Here is a 17,861-nt window from a genome sequence, read left to right on the forward strand (position 1 = left end):
CATTTGCTTCCACGTGGATGGAACTGGAGGGTATTATGCTGAGTGAAGTAAGTCAATTGGAGAAGGACAAACATTATATGTTCTCATTCATTTGGGGAAAATAAATAATAGTGAAAGGGAATAGAAGGGAAGGGAGAAGAAATGGGTAGGAAATATCAGAAAGGGAGACAGAACATGAAGACTCCTAACTCTGGGAAACCAACTAGGGGTGGTGGAAGGGGAGGAGGGCGGGGGGTGGGGGGGAATGGGTGACAGGCACTGAGGGGGGCACTCGACAGGATGAGCACTGGGTGTTTTTCTGTATGTTGGCAAATTGAACACCAATAAAAAATAAAGTTATTATTTTAAAAAATCATTTTCTTTAATTTTCCCACTTCTCGAAAATGTAGAAAAAATTCCTCAGCCAGAGAAAGAGAATAGTTAGGGAAAGCTGCTTTTGAAGCCATATCCTAAACTTGCTTGTTGTTTCTTTTTCTCTTTCCACTAAATGAAACTTTGCTCTGGGCTCCTGCAGCTCCAACGTTGGCCATTTCCCCAACCAGGTCAACTGCCACCAGTAGAATCCTCTCGTTACCAATCTTCCAACCAATTGTTGGTCAATGTGGTTTCTTAGGACACCTAAGTTTGGGATAAAATTCACAAAGCTTCTTATATGTGAGTTGTTACTTCTGCCAAACTGATGACACATGGTAGGATCAGGGACACTTTTCCCAGAACATTGGCAAAAATATTTTTGAAAACTAAAAAATTCAGTCAGTGATCTATATGCTGAAATCCTGTGGGAGCATGAGAGTCAGATGGATCACAGCTCTCTTTGATAACTCATTAGGCCTTGACTGACTTTACTGTAAAGGGATAAGAAACCTGAGAAACAATGTGATGCTGTGCCCTCAACATCATACGGAGTTTGTCCCATAGAACTGTCGGTAAACCTGCCTCTTGACACCGACACGTAAAAAACCCTGAAAGTTAGGTCCCTGCTATCTCAGGTGCATTACCTTTTCCTCACCTATTTTACGACTCAATAAAAAGTGATCCTATTTTTACTTTTTTTTTCTTCTGAAGCATGACTTTAAATATATCAACTTCTTATGTATTTGAACAAAGAGTTCTTATACGACAAAGCTGTAAAGCCACACTTAAACAGCAACCGTAATTATTTCCTTTTGCGAGTTTTGAAAATGAACACCACATTCGTGTTTCTTCACAGTCGCAGTCCTTTCCCGTAGGAGCGTGGCTGTGGGGGAGTCAGGAGAACACAGGCGGTCTCTGGAGATCAGAAACGGATAAATGTAGCATCTGCACACCTTTTGAAAGACGGTAAAGGATAATCTTAGCAATTTCAAAAAAAAATTCTAGAACATTCATCAAGCAATTTGCAACCGCCTAGTAGAGTAGGGATACTGAGATACCGAATCATTTTGTAAAAGGGGAATTGGGCCAGAAGAAGTTAATATCCTTCCTAATGGAGCATGAGGCCATGTGGATGAGCAGAATGGACTATGGGGCCTGCAGTGGCCTCCTTCTACCGAGCTCTCCTCCAGGCAGCCAGCACATCCTCCACAAGGGCCCACAGAGCTCTAATTGCCTCTCAGAGCCAGTGACATGGGACCTTCTAATAGGTAAACCATTTCATAATGAGTCCCTCCTGGTCCTTTTGTAAATAAGTCTCTTGGGAAGAAGGCCAAGAAACCTCAGCCCTTCTCTGAGTTTATTTCTAGAGTGATTACTGTCGTGTGTAATTAAGGTCTCTGAGTATCAGCTAGGTGCACAGTTAGCTGGAAATGTTTTCAGAGGTTTAGTGTCAAACTTATGGAGTGGGGAGGCAACATCAATTTTATTTTTTCTTCCACAGATAAAAAGTCCTCCCTCTCCCTCCTCCCACAGCCAGGCTTTTGGGGTTTTTCAATGCACCTAGCTTCACTCAAAAACAAACCAACGACAAACAAACAAACACCACAGCAACACTCTATCTTAGGGGCAGCCACATTTCAGCTACCAGCAGTGAGAACCGAGCCAAGTCTCCCTTATTTCTTTGGCTCTGGAGATGTTTGAAACAAACAAACAAATGAAAAAATAAAAGTCTTATTACCAACACCCTAGAAATAAGATTTCAACTCCATTGGAAATTGAATTTCTTCCATATTCAATCAATATTTAATAAAGAGAGAAAAGGATCTCATTACCAAGACCCTCTTGTTTCTCCATAAGTCATCAATGTGAGATTCCAGAATTTCAGGGAGCTGAGTTCTTAATTGGAACATTACATACTCTCTCTGCAGACAGTGAGCATGCACCCTTCCCCAGGACACACCTCAGCCAGACCTCCTCCTGGTCTGCATAGGAATTTCGGTGGAGGGTGGGCCTGGGGAGCACCAGGGAAAGGGAGGGACAGCCAAGCTAAGCCCTGAGTGCCAGGTTCATGGAGAGCTGAATGAGTATGGGGCAGATCCTCGAGTTTTCTTTTCAGGTAGAGTATTGCTAACTAGTCTGTACCAGTCATGGGCTTACTGTGGGGAGTTTATTCTACATCATCTGCGTTCTCTCTTCCTTAGCAGTGCCTAATGAGTTGGAGGAATGGGAAAGTCGTTCCCAGCCAAGCCGATATCCTATGAGTTATAAATGACATTTCATCCTCATATGCAGATTTCCTGCACCGAAGTGAATTATTTACAAGGTAGAGCTTGTGGGTTCCAACAATCAGCAGCCTGAGATTTACACCCACACTCCAGTTTCAGCTCTCCTGCTGCGGGAATGTGAAGTTTCCCACTGCCCTGTAAGATCTGAAGATTTAACAGGAACAGGCACTCCCTTCTCTGGAAGCAGAAACCAGAACAGTAAATGAAGCCATTCCAAGACTGGCTTCTTCCCCTCTCCGAAGAGGATGCTATCTGCATGGAAACGCAAATGAGGTGCATGAAGGAGAACTTAAATTCTGGGAGACCTTTCTGCCCCATTAGGAGTGATTTGGTAACCTGGAGTTTCACTTAATTAGTATAATAATTTCCCCCAGAATATGTGAGAATCTGAAGTCTCTCTTAACAAAAGCACTGCAGTGAGCTCTACCTTCTGGGGAACAGGAGGGGGTTGGGTTGACAGGCCTCCCAACCACCAATAAGGATGCCAGAAATACACGGGTCCCGAACCAGACAAATCCACCCATGGGACTAAAAGATGGCTCCAAAATCAATTTGAGGATATTTACGTCTGCAATCTATGATCAAGGTGGCCCTTCCAATTAGTGCAGAAAGAGTTTTGTAAAAATAACTAGGCTGGAAACAATTGACTACCCATTTGGAAAAAAATTAACACCCCTATTTTATACCACAAACAAAAATATATTCTTGTTAAATCAAAGGCCTAAATGTAAAAAGTAGGACCAAAGGAGCATTGAAAGAAAAGATAGGAGAATATTTGTGTGATCTCACAATGCGAGTAAACAAAATGAAACAAATGGATAACATGACCTATAACCTTTTTCCCCAATGAAAACCAGACTGCACAAAATTAAAAGACAAGTGACAGACCGTGGAGGGGAAGCGTTGACATCTAAGTATTACTATCTCATATTCAAGTAAATCCAACAGATCAAAGAGAAATGACCAGTCCCTCAAAGGGACAAGGAGTACATGCAGGCGGGAATTAGTACGAGCAGTAAATGTCTACGAGAAGATGCTCAAACACATTTCTGATTAAGGGATGTGGAAGTGACAATAAAATACCCTTTTCTGAAGTCAGATTGTACAGTTGTAAATATATTGCCAGCACCTACTGCTACCAAGGATAGGATGAAATATGCACTGTCCTAATTTCTGGCAGGAACAACCAGCCGGTAAAAACTTTTGAGGGTCAATTTAGCATTATCTGGTAAAACATGACATTTGCATGCCCTTTGACCAGAGAATCTCACTTTTATGATTCCATCAGAAAATAAAAAATAAAAATATAAAGAGACATGCACAAGGATGCTGATCGAGTACTGTTTGTCATAGGGAACATTGCCCACTCCCCAAATATCTATCAGTAAGAGAATAGCTTAATGAATTATGAAAGATTCATAAAATGGAATGCCGTATCCCCATTAAAATCTGCAAACAACCACGTTTCCATCAATAGGGACATGGTTACGGAAATGTGAAGTCATCATTACACTGGTGATTATGCATGGAAGTTGGCTTAGGATTTTAAACCATTAAGATGCCACATTTGTATACATCGAATGCCACGGGCTCCTCATCTTCCTGTTCTAACTGCCTTCAAAAACAGGAACTGGATGACAGCAAGGAGCACTTGGCTGTCTTAGTGCTGAGTGGTTGCACATGAGGCTGGTGAGCTAGAGGTTCTCCATCCCCACCACTTGTAAGGCAACCCAACAAATTCTCATTACCCATTTCTGTTCCCCAAAAGTTTGCTGCCCCCCCCAGCCTCAGTGGTGACTTGGGTTGTCTTCTCTTGACCTCTGTCTCCAGGGCCCCCTTCTTCTCCTTTTTTTCTCTGATTGAAGAGAAGCACCAGGGGACAGCAGACATATCAAAGCATGTTGTCAGAAAAGGCCCCCCACCTGAGGCCCCAGCATAGACCATGGCATACAGCAAGTGCCCAGCCAATATAGGCTTATTCAATAAAAAGAAAAAAATAACTCAATATTGAAGAAAATACATTTTGAGACCAAGGCACATTGTGTGTACCTTCTCATTGCTAAAAATTTGTCATTGTTTGGTAATAAATTTTATTTCTATAATCAGTACTAACCTTGAACCCATCCGGGAATAAATGCAGATAGCCATACTAGATAATCTCATTGAGTGTGTGTGTGTGTGTGTGTGTGTGTGTGTGTGTGAGAGAGAGAGAGAGAGAGAGAGAGAGAGAGAAAGGAGGAGAGGAGAGACTCTAAGAAGCTATCCTTAGCAGATTTCAGGCAGGAATTTGATTCTTTGCAAAATAATTTTTTTTTTCCTAAAGGAAATAGTCTGCAGAGTACAGCACTTGTTTGAATATCTATGTGTTGAATTAATTTCATTAATTCGTTAAATGTATTTTAAGTGCCTACAATTTACCCATCCCCATTCTACATAATGCGGATGCTGTAATGCAAGTGTTGGAGGATAGGACCAAGGAAACGGAGGAATCCTAAATCAAGAAATGACCTTATACAAAGATCCTGAAACCAGAGGGAGCCTGGCATATTCTAGAAACTGTGGAGTGTGCTCTGTTCAAGCTGGCTGGAATGTAGATCGCAAAGCAGGGGTTGGGCAGTGGAGGAGGAAGGAGGCAAGAGATGCTGAGGAATGAGTTTCAAGGGTAAACACATCACACCACACCATAAATGGCCTTATGTGTCTGGCCTCATTGTGAGAGCACTGGGGAGACATTGAAGGGTTTTAAATACCTGAGTCACAATGGATCCCTACTCTGAATCCCTGCTCTATGAGAAGTTTCGGGAGCAACTCACAGGGTCATTGGAAGGGCAAGATCAGAGGCAGGCTGATAGCCCTGTGTCTTCTCTAACTAACACACAACTCAGAAAGCATCGGTGAGAACAGGGTAGTTTCAGAGGAGACCATCAGCAGAGATAAAAGCAGAGTCAAAGGTATTCTGAGTTTGCAGTGGCAGGACCTGGGGATGGATTGGGTTTGGTGCAAAGAGAAAAGTTGGGACAAACAAGTGTCTTTCACTTGCTGGGATTTTGGAGGCAAAGGTGAGAGTCGAGGGAGAATTTCAGAGACAAGTCTGCTTGGTTCCATCTCATACTTCCTGGATGCAAGGTGCCCGAGGGACATGTCATTAGGCAGAGTGGCCAAATAGTGCCAACTGGAGCCCAGGCATCACCAGTTACCAGTCCTAGTATGTCCTGGTGTCCAGACAGGAGGAGGCCCAGGAGGGAGAGAACGGAGATGCTATCTCTGAACCAGAAAGTTTATGGATTTGGTGAGTGATATGGACTGAGTATGTGTCTTCCCAAATTCATATGTTGAACCCTAGCCCCCGATGTGATGGTGTCTGAAGATGGGGCCTTTGGGAGATGACTGGATTTAGATGAAGTCTTAAAGTGGACACCACGATGAGGTTAATGCCCCTATTACAGGGGACATAGACCAGAGCTCGCTCCCTCTCTCCCCCCATCTGTCTTCCCACCCCACTCCAGCTTCCTCTCCCCGCCCCCCACCTCCCTCTGCCATGTGAGGACACAGCTAGAAGGTAGTGGTCTACAAGCCAAGAATTGGATCTCACCGGGAACCGAATCTGCCAGCACTTCGATTTTGGGCTTCCAGCCGCCAGAACTGTGAGAAATGTCTGTTGTGTAAGCGTCCCAGGCTGTGGTGTTTGGTTAGAGCGGCCCTAGCCAACTAAGACAGTTAGACTGCCCTGGATTTGAAAAACAGTGGGGATTTGAAAAACAGTGGGGATTTGAATAAAAGTAGAAGCAAGAGGACATTCTGGGTAGAAAGCACAGCAAAAAAAAAAAGGGACCAAAAAAAAAAAAAACTTATTTCTGATCTGGGAACAGGTATCAACAAGGAATCTGCCGAGTGTGTTGGGTGAGACATCTCCAGGGGTTCCTGAGACCCGGCCTTCAGAGTGTGGCCTTTGGGGACCATGGGCATCTCTGTGTCACGTCACTGGGGAACCAGCTTTGTGGCCCACAGAAGCCAGGACTGTCTGTTGGCATCGAATGTGAGAGCAGCGTGAGGGCCCGTATGTCCGGGTGCAAGGTTGCTTCCAAACCCTGGTGCCCTCTCACATGATGGTCACCACACTAACATTGCCACCTGATTCCCAGCAGAGTCCAATATCAGACCGGCAGTCTTCCCACAAACCAAGCAGATCCTGCCAGAAAAAGCAGCAGGCGGCAAAATATTCTTAGTATGTGCTGCGGGGATTCCCTTTCCTTCAAAACCCAGTTGAAGGCTGGCAAATAGAAATCTTGCTCGACTTAGGTTTTACATAGTAATTTGCTATTTTATTTAAGGGCTTACTTTTAATTTGCAAGTGCTTTCTCTCCCTTCCTTCCTTTTTATAGCGGAGTTGCCTGCACTCAGCTATTGCAGGGACTCAGAATAAGGACACCGAGAAGCCTTCTAAGCACTGTTTGTTTTCAGATGTACTTCCCTCTCTTGGGGGATTTGGGCTTCCCGCGTCGGAGGTGAGAGAGACAGAGCAGTGTTGAAACTGGAACCTCAGAAGGCCTTGGGGACCAGGGTCATTGGGAAACTCAGATGCTCTGGTGTCCGAGCTCTATGCCAAAAACCAGTCACTCAGCTGTGAGCAGCAGGACAAGTGTAATGATTCGATTTCTTATAGCCACTGTCACCTTCATCTATATATTTGCTGGTGATTTATTAATATCAGTTTCACCTGTCTCAGTCTGCAGGAGACCTTGTATTGTTGAATTTCTTCTACAGAGTGGAGAGAAATGAAGGGAGCAGATGGGATTATGACTTATTTTCCAGAGTTGAATTTATAAAAAGATCTTTGTCAGACATTGCACAGCAGTTTGTGGGATGAAATTAATCCTATGAATAAAATTGCTAACCTCACCTAAAATAGGTGCTTTATTTAAAGAAGGATCGATGAGCCTTGCTAAATATTATTTTTAGTGTTGATAAAAGCTTTTCATGATCTCAAGCTGCAAACACGGGATAAATGGACAGTTCCAGAAGTGGCTGCCACAGGCTGGAGCCAGTTCACAATGTCACCTTTGACATCGGTGAGGCAAAGCCGGGCATCAGGCCTCAGTTCCTCTATGTCAAGCATGGAGTGAGAAATGTGTGTCTTCACTGCTTGTGAATCTTAAATTGGGATGCATCACATGGTGTCAACTCCCCAGGATCATCATTGGTGACTTAATCAGCAAGATGTTTTGCTGTGTAACAAAAATCACCCTTGAGGCTGAACAGCCACACCCCTGGGTTGTTTGTTCCCTACCCAGTGGTCTCATGAGTTCTGATTTTAAAGGAGCGTTGCCTGGTCTATTGTTTTGGTGTTGGTTCTTTGTGATGGTTCATAAATATTGACTTTGAGTTGTAGTTCCTCCTACAGGACAGGGAAAGGCTGCAAGAAACAGTCCATTAGACATCACTATTTCTGTGGCCTTTGGTCTCAGGGTCTGGCCTTGTCAGAGAATGATTCCAAGACTCCTTGCTATCCTGAACTTGAAATTCCTGATATCATCAAACAGTGCTAACTCTTGTGAGCAAAATCCAACACCTCAAAAATAAACAAATAAACAAAAATAAAAAACAAAACAGAAAAATCTAGAAAGCTTTTCTTAAAATATTTTATTTATTTATTCATGGGAGACACAGAGAGAGAGGCAGAAACATAGGCAGAGGGAGAAGCAGGCCCCATGCAGGGAGCCTGACGTGGGACTCGATCCCAGGACCCTGGGATCACACCCTGAGCTGAAGGCAGACGCTCAACCGCTGAGCCACCCAGGTGCCCTTGGAAAGTGCAAATTCAAAAACACGTGCATTGGATAAAAAAAATAAATATTCAATTTTCTTCAAACATTCTGATTAAATCACACACAAAAAGAAAATGTCTTTTCCTCCCTTTTGTCTGTGTAACTCCTGTTAGAAGTCACTAGGCCGGCGAGAGAATTACCGTAAATAACACCCATCTTTCTCTCCCAGTGAACGTCATACAGTGGATTTTCCCTTTCTACAACACAACGACATCCGACTGTATAGACATTAGCAAAAATGGTGGCTCACTTTTTACAAAGAGCCGCAAGGAGAGAAAGAGGAGCCTGTAACTTTCGCAGCGAGAGTGTCTGCTCTGCTCTTGAGCTTCGCTCCTCCGTGTTTCTGCTTGGGAACATTCTGGAGGAGAGTGGCAGAGGCCACCCGGCCCCGCGAAATCTGCCCTGTGAGTGAAACGTATCTGATGGTGCAAAGAACTTCATTAGGACATCAAGCCCGTAGTCATGTTTTCAATCGCTGCTGTAACTTCTTTCCTTGCAAGTGCTTTGCTGATTTCGGGACCACCTAAGGCTCCGCGCAGTACACAGCAACACAGTTTGAGACATTTCTGTGATGTTCTGTACTTCATATAGTTGCTAACAACCTGTCAAAGTCATCCTGACACCAAACTGAGAAGCTGATGGTTTGGGTAACATATTAGAGGAGATGAGAAAAAAAGATAGTCCTCATTACTGTAATAAAACCAGCAGAGACACACTGAGAATCAATTACTGATTTGTGACCTAATGAACTCACCCTCCGTCAAGTAGAGAACTGCACCGAGCCTCTTACATTATCAAATGATTTAGGATGGAGCGCTGTCTGAAGACGGGCGACAAGTCGAGGCGGGGCCGGCTCCTTAAGTCGCAGCTGACTTAATTACCTTGTTCCCGAGAGCAGGGATCAAATTGAGCCACTTAAGGTGCTAACGCTCTGCGCCAGCTGGAAACGAAAAGGAAATAATTAACACCCACACGAGCTGCGTCCAAGGTTGTGACACCTCCTGACAGAGGCAAGGACACTCAAAGTTAAGGCAGTTCAACAAAGTCTGCGGCCAGCCCCCCTCGGCCGCCGGGGTGGCTCGTCCGGCGTGGTCGTGCTGGCCGCGAACCCGAAGAGCCACCGGGGTGAGCAGGGTCCCGACGCCGGGGCAGGTGCCCCCGCGAGCCGCCTGCAGGGCTCTAGGTCAAGGCGGAGGGACGGGAGCGTGCCTGCCTATTCCGCAGCCCGCAAGCACGAACCTTGGATTTAAAAAAAGATTACAATGACGATTCTAATTAAACACACACAAAGTTCTCATTACTGATGAAGCAGTTTGTTTTGTCTTTCATCCCCTGGGGTCACGGTCACCTGCTGCTGTCTCACATCCGGCACAACCGTGAGACCATCGCCCATGATCACAGAGGTGAACTGCTAGCTCAGGGACAGGCACTCAGCACCATTCATTTTAAAGATTTACCTGTTTATTTGAGAGAAAGAGAGAGACAGAGACAGAGAGACAGAGACAGAGCCTGCACGTGCAAGTGGGAGGGGAGGGAGAGAGAATCTCAAGCAGACTCCTTGCTGAGTGCTGGGCCCCACCCTGAGATCATGACCTGAGCCAAAACCGAGTGTCCAGGGCTTAACTAGCAGAGCCATCCGGGCGCCCTCGGTATCATTTTTTTTTAAAAATTAAACTCTTGGGAGCCACTTCTTCAGTTCACTTGTCCCTGTAATGTCCTCCTCCTTACGCACAGAGAGGTGGCCAGGACACCACACCCAGATGTGGCAGGCTCCTTTGCTGGCAGAGAAGGGAGATTAGATCCGGTGGCCAGGTCTGGTCACTCCCGGGGCCCCTGTGGAGGCTGGATCTCCCCGTGCCTGCACCCGTCCTAGGGCACCGTGCAGCGGGAAGGCTCAGCGCTGTCGACACAGGGCTCTGTGGAAACCGCTCCTGTGCCACTCACATCGGGACGAGTGGGGTTAATCTCTGCATCGTCAATGAATCAGCCCTGCACGTGGCATCAGCAGGCTTCGACGACACCTCGTGAAGAATAAATGATGACTCATGGCTGGAAGGCTTGCATGCACATGAGTCACAGCTGGAAAAGTGTTTGGACAACTGGGCATTTGAGAAACGGTTTCTGTGGGCTGTGTGCCTCTGTGGAGAGCCTGTGTGTCTGGGGGAGCAGGAGAGCCCCCTGCTACGGTGGCACACCGTGAATCAGGGGCAGGGATGTTTGATTCCCCGGCCGATCCTGGACACGTCCCGGAAGGTAGCGCTTCTCAGACTTGAACGTGCAAAGGAGTCACCTAGTTAAGGGGGGTTCTGATCCCCAGGTCTAGGTGGGACTAACAAGTCCCAGGCAGTGCTCCTGGCTACCAGCCTGCGGAGCACCCTGGGAGCAGCTCCAGAACCTTAACACTTCGATTCCTTCTCCCTGGGTCCTTATCATGGGGCGGACGAACTAACTAAATCCTATGAGTACAATCATATTAAGTCTTATGAGCGAGGCACCATCCCAATGGAGGTGAATGGAATCAAAATCCTCCAGAAAAGATCTGGAGCAGCAGGCCCCTCAGCCAGCCCAGGACTCAGGCCCACTTTTGGGAGAGTGGCCTTCGGGGCCCTCACAGAAGCAGACCAGTGGGTGGTGAGGCACAGAGCAGAAGGTCCCTGGAGATGAAGGGTGGTGGGGTGTGGTCGAGCCTGGCAAGCACCACTCACCCACAGCAAACTTGTGCAGGCCCGTCCGTGAACCTCTCCCTCCCCAGCTGCTCAATTCTGATTGTGTTGGTCGAGCCTGACATGGAAGCAAGGTACAATCAGGAGGGTAATCGTCAAATCAAAAAGTCAGGTGTTGGGATGCTGGGGTGACTCCATGGGTGAGCGTCTACCTTTGGCTCAGGGCATGATCCTGGGGTCTCGGGATCAAGTCCCACATCGGGCTCCCTGCATGGAGCCTGTTTCTCCCTCTACCTGTGTCTCTGCCTCTCTCCCTGTGTCCCTCATGAATAAATAATAAACTTTAAAAAATAGACCCCAGATCCTAAAACAAAAAAAAGAAATAAAAAGTCAAGTGTCAACCATGACAATAGCTTGGCAATAGTTTGTCCGAACGCTTTGCATAATAAGCTGACAGTGGTGTCCAGCCGGCTTCTTCCCGAACTGCCAGAAAGAATTACACGACCCCCCAAAAATGAGATAGAGAGGCAAGGCGATTTGGCACAGGCGGCTCCCCTCACTAACGAGAGGCAGGCGTCGCAGCCCCCGGGGACACCCGGCTGAGCCATCACTCCAGGCGGCTGCGCGGCTGCAGCCCTGCCCTCCTGAAGGCTGGGTGATTCATTGGATTTAATATTGTCCCGAGTCTCACTCCAGGGAATGCTGCAGGAATGTTTTTCAAAAAAAAAAAGTCTCAGCCATTAACAACAGCCTGTTAGCTCCATCCCATAAAAGAGGTTCTTTATTAAGCACAACGGCGACAGCCAAACAGCTCGATTGCGGCCGGGTGGCGGGTGCTCAAAGTGAGGGCCGTGTCTCCAGGGGTCTCACCTTTGCTCGCCCTTCCACGGAGGCTTTACCAGGAGTGGGAGTAAGGCCCTCAGGGTGAAGGGCCCAGGATGGGAGATGCAGCCCATTCAGCCCCCCTCGCCCATGGAGCCTAGACCCACTCCTCCCCTGGCTGCTCTCCTGGCCTCGCCTCAAGGCTGGTTTGCAGGAGGGTAGGGGACGCTCAGGGACCCTCTCCTTCCTCTCTTCTGGAGGCTGAAGGACAGCCCGTGCGGGTGCTTGAAATCCCTCTGATGTCCTTTCTCCTTCGGAGCATGTTTAACTCCAGAATGGCCACCACACAAGGCCTGTGCCATCCCCCCAACCTCAACAGGAAGAGAAGCTTCTTTCTGGCTCAAGTGGGGTCACTACCCCTGATTGTGGATACCCGGGAGAGGTCTGTCAAGTCCTATGGTTATCCGCAACAACATTATCTGTATCTAATTCCTTCCTGACCGCATCTAAATTTCGATGAGTGTTTAAAGGTTCTACTTTAAGTTTAAGCAGGCTAGTAAATCTTGGCAGAGAAACAAGAAGCCCCTTGGCCTGTCTTTGAAACAGGTCTGCTTCCAGAAAGTTCTGGCCCTCTGGTTACTGTGAAACAGGGTATTTCAGGAGGAAGCTATGGGCAACGCGTCTGGGACCTTCACTGTCACCAAAGTCTGATGGACAACCCCCCATCCCCAAGCCGAGATGTCCAGCTCTGCCCCATGGCCATGTGCAAGTGTCACATTCATGGAAAACATGATTTAGGGATCCCCCCCCACCCCATCAGCCTGCACACAGAGAGGATTCAGTAAGAGCGGACCACCAACTCCTGAGCTGATTCCCTCAGACGTCCCATCAAGCTCCTCTGGTCCCCTGGCACATGCCTTCCTCAACCTTCCCACCAGACTCAGCCCCTGGGCCCACCTGACCTGCCACCCTCGTGGAGGCTTTTCTCCCCCTCCCTCTGTAGTGGGCGTCCTCAGCTCTGATGGCTTTCTGATCCCAGTAACCCACTTTAAAGAAACTTCCCAGTAGTGAACCACTTCATTAAGTCCTGTCGACTTGTCCCCAACAAATCCCTTTCAAAAATCACATTGACTGTTTTTCTTCTACTTGCCCAGGCAGTATATGTAAATTATAGAATATTTGGTACAATAGTAAAGAGCACAAAATAGCTGAAATTCTTTGGTGTTCCCACACCCAAAGATAAACATAGATGCCATTTTAGGGGATTACTCTCCAATCTTCCCAAATCCTATCTCACAGACAGCATAAGACGTGATATGAGAGTTCTGGAAAGTTATTGGATGTGAGCATTCAAAGATGCTTTTAGACATTCTATGCTTTCTTCTATCATTCTGAGTCTTCTGATTTCATCTCTTGGGCTGGATTGTCCTCCTTCACCAACTCTTCAAATATTGGCATTTTACCACAAAATGAAGGGGTGCCTTTCTCATCTTTTGTTCTATCCTGTGTTCTTCTCCTGACAGTATGTTCACTTCTTTGGGCTTCAGTGAGCTATTTCAAGATGCGAATAGCTGTGAGTTCTGTATCTCTGGTTTTGACCTCTTTCCCAAATGCCAGAACCCTGTCCCATTGCCTCTCGGAAATCTGCACAGAGAGTAGAGTTGGCATGAACCTCGACTCTTCCTCCTTTGCCTCTGCTGACACCGTCATCCTATTTCCCAGGCAGTGACCACCCTTGACACCTCATCATCCCTTCTCCATGTCCTCAGGCTCATGATACACCTTAGCTCTGGTCCAGGGATCTCCTTCATGCCCCCCACCATCACCTCCAATCAGTCTTCACCAAGTTCTTCTCTTTACTTCATTTTTCTAACTACAAATGTAATTCATTTCAATAGAAAAAAATCCAACACAAAGAAAATCCAAAGACAAGAACAAATATTCCTTGTGATCTTCACAGCCAGAATTAACTACTATTAATATGTGGGTGAATATTAGAAATTTCCGTCAAAGAGCCTGCTGTTCTGTTAACTATACAGTTGCCATGATGCTTTCCCTACATCAGGTTCACTTGCTACAGGATATTCCATTTTATAATCAGCACATTATTCAGTCAAGCAACCCCTCTGCACTGGGTATCTAACAACAAGGATCAAAACAGAAAACTAAGATCACTCTATTTAAAACAGATTAAATGCGAGGAATTAGTTACAAAGGTGAGGTAAGAGCTGGGAAGTGAAGTAATTCAGCAGTATGTCGGCAGGAAGCCACCACTATCCCATTCATATGATCTTGCTTAGGTTTACTGAGTTTTTATTGTTTGTTTTTTAATTTCCTATTATCCATCTCCTTTGGTCCCTCTGTTCTTCCTTTTCTGTCCTGTGTTGGGTTAATCCATTATTTTTAGCAGGGTATCTTGAGGTTCCTCTAGGCATTCCAGCTATACTCCTGGCAGAATTTTTAGGAGTAGTTCTAAGGAATTCATATGCACCATGAACATATCCAGTCTAGTCAGAGGTAATATTGCACAGAAATGCACAAAAAAATCCTAAGCTCCCAACAGTAGAATTATATTTAGTGTCCAAGTGTCCAGTTGTTTATGCTCTTGTTGCCACAAATAACCCTCTATCTATATGTGCTCTCACTCCCACAATATGATATTATAACTTGCTTTAAACATCCTGTATCTCAGGCATTGGGTGGCCCAGTGGTTGAGCATCTGCCTTTGGCTCAGATTGTGACCCTGGGGTCCTGGGACCAGTCCTCTGTCAGCCTCCCCACAGGGAGCCTGCTTCTCTGTCTGCCTGTGTCTCTGCCTCTCTCTGTGTCTCTCATGAATAAATAAATTAAATCTTTAAAAGATAAGAAATAAACATCCTATATCTTACAGAATTAAGAAAAGAAATAACACAAAGCATGTATGCATGCATGTATGTATACACACACAAATATGTATGCACTGCATGTATCTTACCCACATTTACCATTTCTGGCACTCTTCCTTCTTTCTGAGTATCCACTTTTTGTCTGATGTCATTTCCTTCAGCCTGAAGAGCAGCTTTCTCTGTTGTATGAATCTGCTGGTAGCAAATTCTCTCCATCTTCAGTTCTCTGAGATGTTTCTACTTCATCTTCATTTTGAGGGATAGTTGTGCTAGCTATAGAATGCTGGCTAGCAGTGTTCCCTTCTAACCCTTCAAATAAGTCACTCTGTCCCCTTCTAGCCTCGTTGCTTTTAACGAGCACTCAGCTGTCATCTGGATCATTGTTCTGCAGAGTGTGATACCTCTTTTCCTCAGGCTGCTTCAACATTTCATCTTTTCCTTGATGTTCGAGAAGTTTGGCCTTGATGTGGCTATGTGCCGTCTCCTTTGATTACCCTGCTTGAGGTCTGCCGAGTTTCTTAGGTTTGTAAATGGACACTTTCTCACAAAATGTGAGTCACGAGGACTGCAAAACTTTTTAGAAAGCCATGACAAATATTTTAGGCTTCATTCTGTATCTGTGGCTTTACTTCCAAGCACCCTATCTCCTGTCTCCTGCATTCCCTTCTCCAAGTATGGTGCATGAGTTCATGCCTCTCTGCTTCTGCTCCCACTGTGATTTCTATTAGAAATGACCTTTAACGCTCCCAACCTTTATCAATGTGCTCCCATATGACTGTCTCACTAAAGTCCACTTCAGAGGTCTCCTTATCTGTGACACTTTCCTACAAAAGCCCTGGCAATGTGTGTGATGGCTCTTCCTCCCCTCCCAGCACTCTATGCGCACTCACTCTCTCTCTTGTTACAACACACGAAACACATCGTTGTAATTATGTTCTTGCTCATCTTCTCCCATTTGGGTTTGTCAATGATAAGAATTCTCTCTTCTTCTCTTTGCAGCCCTTGTACCCAGTGCAATGCCAAGAGCATCATATGTGTTTGAGAATGTTTACAGGCTAATTGGATGAATACATGAATGAACTGAATTTACTTATGACAATGAGGTAGCATTTCTAAAGCTCTTTGTAAGGACAAACACAATGACGTTTATCCTCAAAGTTGAACACCGGGGTGAGTAACAGTGTTTAGATTTTGATTGAAGATGTAGAGGTTCCTAGAAATCTTCAGAGAAAAGCTCTCAGGTAACTCATGGCTTCTGAATGGAGGCCAAGAATGGGTTTTAAATCTGTGATAAGTGTATAAAAGTGGGAGCAATCCTTTTTTATTATATATTACCTCCCCAGTCATTATGAAATCATTTCGTATTCATTGTGATAACACCAATCATTAATGTACTCATTTGGCATTCATATGACTCTCTTATGCACTTCGATAGGAATTCTGTTGTAATTAACCATTAGCTAATGTTAATAGTAATGGATGTTTAAAATAATGTGCTACCAAATAGGGTCATTGACAGCAAAGGGATCAACGTACTCAGGCATGAGAAGCATGGGAGCAATCCCTTCCCCTGGGAAAAGTTCCTAAAATGGTAGAATGAAGTTTAAGACACGGTGTGCACTGAACAGACCCGTTAGCCCACACTGGGGCCTGAATCTGAAGAAGACTTGGTTTGAATTTAAGAAGGAAGCTGTGATGACCTGACGTTTGATTCAATATTTTTCTTTTGGCTTATTTGCAGATCGACCACATCCTAAATCATCACTCTCTTATTTACCTCATTTACAATCTATTTTTCTCTTGGTGAGTAAATCTGACTTTCCTAAAGGATTGTTCTAGAAAAAAGGATTTGAGGAGGATGTGGAGATAAAATGCAGTTCATCTTCAGATCAGAGTCATGATGGTCCTATTAATATTGGTAGTTTGTTAAAGGTGAGTTGATGAGTGTCACCTCCAAACAGGGTCATTGTGAAATGCAAAATGGAGATCATAGTCTGAACTTCAGGATTTATCGGGCTTGGGTGCACTTCTGTGACGTGCTAATGATGGTGAGGCTTGTGTCCCCTTTGTCCCTTCCTTAATGACGGTGCCTCTTGTCATTACTGATGTCAACCATCACAGAACTTGGTATAACAGATACAGGGCTTCAATTACCCACTTCCTCTCTCTGGCTCTGGTGCCTGACATGACATCCCCTTTAAACGTAACATTCTCTTTCATGAACAGAGACCAAGCAAGAAGAGGAAAAGCCCAGTAGAAGGCATTCTAGAAACACATGGTTCTAGCTCCAGAAGCCTTGGCATTGTTCTGGATTATCCTGGATCTTACTCTCATGGGCTCCTCTGGCCTTGCTCTTCAGCCCGGGGCGGGAGGCACATGTTCCCTGTGCCCCTGTAGAAGCCAAGAGGACCACCGTCCTTAAAATAGCACTTCTGCCTGTGTGAGGATGCCTCACAAGTCTACAAGACAATAAGTTTAACTCTTTAAATAACAAATTCACCCTCTATTTGATAGTCAGATATAAAGGGCACAGCAGAGGTAATGCATTGACCCCACTGACACGACCGGGCAACATGCTGATTTCTGGACCTGAGAAAGAGTTGTTTGGTTTTGGGGCAGGTGGAGAAACATTTGAGCACTGATGGGAAGGGGGAGAATAACCCCCAGTGGGGCAAGAGCAAGGGAAGCCAGAAGTGATGGACCTGTCCCAACACTGCTCCACCAAGGTGGGATCCATTGCTGCCTTCCTGGGTGACTGCTGTCAGGACACTTGTGGGGGCAGAAGGCACCAGAGTGGCTCTGCATGGAAAATTACTGCCAAAGGAAGGGTCCAGTGGCCTCAGCACTCAGGGTTTCTGGGCAGAAGCACAGACACAGCTCCATATTTCTAGGACAGTGAGCGTGGGCAGGGTCTAGCAAGGGGTGACAGGACTGAGCTACAGGTGCCCCCATGCAATCCCAGGACATAGTCCCCAAAGTCCTCCACCCAGCAGCAAACTAGCATCTCTCCTCTTTATGGAAGGTCTC

At 45.8% G+C, this 17,861-nt stretch overlaps 3 long non-coding RNA genes across 3 annotated transcripts; 2 read left to right on the plus strand and 1 right to left on the minus strand.

Annotated features, from left to right (window-relative positions):
- Positions 1 to 336: 336 nt before the first annotated feature.
- LOC144322874 (uncharacterized) lies at positions 337 to 2,211 on the minus strand. The gene is made up of 2 exons (XR_013388508.1): positions 2,093 to 2,211; positions 337 to 1,307 (listed from the first exon to the last, which is right to left on the minus strand). It is a non-coding gene; the product is annotated as an uncharacterized LOC144322874 (long non-coding RNA).
- Positions 2,212 to 2,272: 61 nt separating this feature from the next.
- Positions 2,273 to 3,963, plus strand: LOC144301241 (uncharacterized). The gene is made up of 2 exons (XR_013368069.1): positions 2,273 to 2,470; positions 2,556 to 3,963. It is a non-coding gene; the product is annotated as an uncharacterized LOC144301241 (long non-coding RNA).
- A 1,453-nt stretch (positions 3,964 to 5,416) lies between these two features.
- Positions 5,417 to 16,639, plus strand: LOC144301274 (uncharacterized). Its single transcript, XR_013368113.1, has 3 exons — positions 5,417 to 5,590; positions 15,834 to 16,004; positions 16,576 to 16,639. It is a non-coding gene; the product is annotated as an uncharacterized LOC144301274 (long non-coding RNA).
- The last annotated feature ends 1,222 nt before the right edge of the window (positions 16,640 to 17,861 follow it).

The sequence above is a fragment of the Canis aureus genome, chromosome 1, assembly GCF_053574225.1.
Source record: "Canis aureus isolate CA01 chromosome 1, VMU_Caureus_v.1.0, whole genome shotgun sequence".
Taxonomy (NCBI): domain Eukaryota; kingdom Metazoa; phylum Chordata; class Mammalia; order Carnivora; family Canidae; genus Canis; species Canis aureus.